The 5,070-nt window shown below is 56.9% G+C and overlaps 1 protein-coding gene across 4 annotated transcripts in view; it reads right to left on the minus strand.

Moving 5' to 3' along the window:
- The window catches only part of SLC8A2 (solute carrier family 8 member A2), a 15,694-nt gene extending 11,048 nt beyond the window's left edge, over positions 1-4,646 (minus strand). For all 4 annotated transcript variants that reach the window (XM_086871920.1, XM_086871917.1, XM_086871918.1 and 1 more), the window contains exon 1: positions 4,596-4,646. The gene's annotated coding sequence lies outside the window, so the exon portion shown is untranslated. The remainder of the gene's footprint in view (positions 1-4,595) is intronic.
- Between the last annotated feature and the right edge of the window lie 424 nt (positions 4,647-5,070).

Genomic DNA, 5,070 nt, shown 5'->3' on the forward strand with positions numbered 1-5,070 from the left:
TTGGGATGTGGGATGGGGGATTTGGGGCACAGCCATGGTGGGGGCGCTGCGGTGGCTGCAGAGCCACACGGCAGTGACAGATCAGGATGTGGGGCTGGGACGGAGCCGTGGGTCAGGGCTGGATCTATGGGGCTGGATCTATGGGGCTGGATCCGTGGGTCAGGGCTGGATCCGTGGGTCAGGGCTGGATCTATGGGGCTGGATCCGTGGGTCAGGGCTGGATCTATGGGGCTGGATCCGTGGGTCAGGGCTGGATCCGTGGGTCAGGGCTGGATCTGTGGGGCTGGATCAGTGGGTCAGGGCTGGATCCGTGGGTCAGGGCTGGATCCGTGGGTCAGGGCTGGATCTATGGGGCTGGATCCGTGGGTCAGGGCTGGATCCGTGGGTCAGGGCTGGATCTATGGGTCTGGATCCGTGGGTCGGGGCTGGATCCGTGGGTCAGGATCGGATCCGGGGGGGTTCCGGCTGCGGGGGCGGCTCCGGCTCCTCTTTGGCAACCGCGCGGTTTCCATGGAAACGGGGATGGAGGGGGAGGGGGAGGGGGAGGGGGAGGGGGAGGGACCCCGGATCCGGGGGGAGGAGGAGGAGCCGTCCCAGCCCTGACCCACGGATCCCGGACCCACGGATCCCGGACCCACAGATCCATCCTGACCCACGGATCCCGGACCCACGGATCCCTCCTGACCCACAGATCCCTCCTGAGCCATAGATCCCGGACCCACGGATCCCGGACCCACGGATCCCGGACCCATAGATCCCTCCTGACCCATAGATCCCGGACCCACGGATCCCTCCTGACCCATAGATCCCGGACCCACGGATCCCTCCTGACCCACAGATCCCTCCTGACCCACGGATCCCGGACCCACGGATCCCTCCTGACCCACAGATCCCTCCTGACCCACGGATCCCTCCTGACCCACAGATCCCTCCTGACCCACGGATCCCGGACCCACGGATCCCTCCTGCCCCACAGATCCCTCCTGACCCATAGATCCCTCCTGACCCACGGATCCCTCCTGCCCCACAGATCCCTCCTGACCCATAGATCCCTCCTGACCCATAGATCCCGGACCCACGGATCCCTCCTGACCCACGGATCCCCACGAATCCCCACGGATCCATCCTGCCCCACAGATCCCTCCTGACCCACACATCCCTCACCCCCCACGGATCCCCACGGATCCATCCTTGCCCCACAGATCCCTCCTGCCCCACAAATCCCCACGGATCCCCACGGATCCATCCCTACCCCACAGATCCTTCCTGACCCACGGATCCATCCCTGACCCACAGATCCCCACGGATCCTCACAGATCCATCCCTGCCCCACAGATCCCTCCTGCCCCACGGATCCCCACGGATCCCTCCTGCCCCACAGATCCCCACAGATCCCCACGGATCCCCACGGATCCATCCCTGCCCCACAGATCCCCACAGATCCCTCCTGCCCCACGGATCCCCACGGATCCCCACGGATCCATCCCTGCCCCACAGATCCTTCCTGACCCACAGATCCCTCCTGCCCCACGGATCCCTCCTGACCCACGGATCCCACGGATCCCACGGATCCCCACGGATCCCCACAGATCCCCACGGATCCATCCCTGCCCCACAGATCCCTCCTGCCCCACGGATCCCCACGGATCCATTCCAGCCCCACAGATCCCACACCCACAGATCCCTGCCCCACAGATCCATCCCTGCCCCACAGATCCCTCCTGCCCCACGGATCCCCACAGATCCCCACGGATCCCTCCCACCCCACACATCCCTCCCCCCCCCAGCTCATCCCCTGCCCCCCATCCCCCCCCCCCCCCCAATTAATCCAATTAACGCCCCTCGCCCTCCCCCCATTAACGAACCCCGCGGGGCCGAGCCGGGATTTTCCCAAATCCCCCGGGATTCGCCCCAGATTTCAGGGATTTGCCGGAATTCCCAGGATTTTCCCCCAAATCCCCAAATTCCCGAGAAATTCCCCCCAAAATTGCGATTTTTTCCCCAACCCCGGAGACCCAAATTCCGCCCGTTTTTCCCTCAAAATCCGTGGATTTATTTTTAATAAATAATATTTTTATTTATCCCCTCCCCCCCCCCCCACGGCGGATTTAAAATCCAAAGGATTTTGGGGAAAAAAATCCGGGATTTAGGAAAAAAATCCGGGATTTAGGAAAAAAATCCGGGATTTAGGAAAAAAATCCGAGTTTTTCGAGGGGGGGGATTCGGGAAAATTTTTGGGGATTTTTTTTTTAGGGAATTCGGGTGAAATTTGGGAGAAAATCCGCAGGAATTTGGGAAATTCGGGGTGGAATTTGTGGGAATGGAAGGAATTTGGGGAATTTTTGGGGGGATTTGGGAGAATTTGAAGGGATTTGGGAAAATTTGGGGGTGATTGGAGGGAATTCTGGGGGAAATGGGGAAAAAATTCCAGGGAATCTGCAGGAATTTTGGGAATTTTGGGCCGAAATGTGGGGAATTCGTGGAAAACGAGGGGGAAATGGGGGAATTTTGGGGAAAAATGGGGAGAATTTGGGAAAAATGGGGAGAAATTGGGAAAAATGGGAGAATTTTGGGGAAAAATGGGGGAATTTTGGGGAAAAATGGGGGAATTTTGGGAAAAATGGGGGAATTTTGGGAAAAATTGGGGGAATTTTGGGAAAAATTGGGGGAATTTTGGGGAAAATGGGGGAATTTTGGGGGAAAATGGGGGAATTTTGGTGAAAATGGGGGAATTTTGGGGAAAATGGGGAGAATTTTGGGGAAAATGGGGGAATTTGGGAAAAATGGGGGAATTTTGGGGGAAAATGGGGGAATTTGGGGAAAAATGGGGGAATTTTGGGGAAAATGGGGAGAAATTGGGAAAAATGGGGGAATTTGGGGGAAAATTGGGGGGGAATTTGGGGAAAAATGGGGGAGAATTTGGGAAAAATGGGGGAATTTTGGGGAAAAATGGGGGAATTTGGGGGAAAATGGGGGAATTTTGGGGAAAATGGGGGAATTTTGGGGAAAATGGGGGAATTTTGGGGAAAAATGGGGGAATTTTGGGGAAAAATGGGGAAAATTTGGGGAAAAATGGGGGAATTTTGGGGAAAATGGGGGAATTTTGGGGAAAATGGGGGAATTTTGGGGAAAATGGGGGAATTTTGGGAAAAAAATGTTGGAATTTGGGAGAATTTTGGGAATTTGAGGCCGAACGTGGGGGATTTGTGGGAATTCAGGGAGATTTTGGGGAAAATTTGGGGGATTTGGGGTCTTTTTGGGGGAGAAAATGAGAAATTTGGGAGAATTTGAGAGGATCTTGGGGAAATCTGGGAGAATTTTGGGAATTCTGGGGAAGCTGGGGGAGGAAATCGAGAGGATTTGGGGAAAATTTTGGGGATTTGGGGATTTTTGGGAGGAAAATCTGAGGAATTTTGGTGGAATTTGGGGGGAAATTTGGGGAAATTTGGGGGAATTTGAGGGAATCCAGGGGAGATTTGGGGGGAATTTTGGGGGGGAAAATTGGGAATTTCGAGGGGAAAAATCGGGAATTTCCGGGAGGAAAAATCGGGAATTTCAGAGGGGAAAAATCGGGAATTTCGAGGGGAAAAATCGGGAATTTCCGGGAGGAAAAATTGGGAATTTCCTGGAGAAAAATGTGGAATTTCAGGGGGAAAAAGTGGGAATTTCAGGGGAAAAATTGGGAATTTCGAGGGGAAAAAGTGGGAATTTCAGGGGGGAAAACCGGGAATTTCCTGGAGAAAAATGTGGAATTTCAGGGGGGAAAATTGGGAATTTCAGGGGGGGAAAATTGGGAATTTCAGGGGGGGAAAATTGGGAATTTCGAGGGGAAAAATGTGGAATTTCAGGGGGGAAAAATTGGGAATTTCGAGGGGAAAAATCGGGAATTTCAGGGGGGAAAAATTGGGAATTTCGAGGGGAAAAAGTGGGAATTTCAGGGGGAAAAATTGGGAATTTCGAGGGGAAAAATTGGGAATTTCAGGGGGGAAAATCGGGAATTTCAGGGGGGGAAAATGGGAATTTCCGGGGGGAAAAATCGGGAATTTCTTGGCCGTTTCGGGGGAAAAAAATCTGAGAAAAACGTGGAGAAATCTGGGAATTTCGGGGGGAATTTCGGGGAAAATCGGGAAAAGCCGGGGGGGGAACCCGCGGGAATTCGGGGGGAATTTCTGGGAATTTTGGGGGGGAATTTTGGGGGAATTTCTGGGAATTTTTGGGGGGGATTTTTGGGAATTTTGGGGGTGAATTTTGGGAATTTTTGGGGGGAATTCCTGGGAATTCGGGCGGATTCGCTGCCCCCCCCCCCACCCACCTGTTCCCAGCCCGAACCTCGGGAATTTTTTCCCAAATTCCCGTCGGATTTTAGGGAATTTCGGGAATTTCGGGAATTTCGGAGGGGGGGGGGGGTCCATCCATCCCCCCCCCTCCCCCTCCCCCTCCCCCGCCCCTCCCCCACCGCGCCCCCCGCCCCCAATTCGCCGATTCCCCCCAAAATCCGGGGGTGGGGGAGGGGATGGGGGGGATGCAGGGGGTGGGGGAGGGGCGGGGGGGGTCCGGGGGGGTTTTGGGGACCCCTCCCCCCCCCCCGTTCCTACCTGTTCCCCCTCGGGTCCGCTCCCGCCGCCGCCGCCGTTAAAGCTCCATTGGGGGGGGGGGGGAGGGGCGGAGCGCGCGCGGGGGGGGGGGAGGGGGAGGGGCGGGAACGGCCCCGCCCCCACCCCGGGAACGCCCCCGGGACCCTCAAAAAAAACCAAAAAAAAACCTCGGGACCCCCCTAAAATCCCCCCCCGGGGACCCCAAAATCCCCCCCCGGGGACCCCAAAATCCCCCCCTCGGGGACCCCAAAATCCCCCCCGGAGACCCCAAAATCCCCCCCCCGGGGACCCAAAAATCCCCCCCCCGGGGACCCCAAAATCCCCCCCCGGGGACCCCAAAAATCCCCCCCCGGGGACCCCAAAATTCCCTCCCGGGGACCCCAAAATCCCCCCCCGGAGACCCCAAAATCCCCCCCCCCGGGGACCCCGAAAATCCCCCCCCCGGGGACCCCAAAATTCCCTCCCGGGGACCCCT

Source organism: Cyanistes caeruleus, chromosome 38 (genome assembly GCF_971803275.1).
Source record: "Cyanistes caeruleus chromosome 38, bCyaCae1.hap1.1, whole genome shotgun sequence".
Taxonomy (NCBI): Eukaryota; Metazoa; Chordata; class Aves; order Passeriformes; family Paridae; genus Cyanistes; species Cyanistes caeruleus.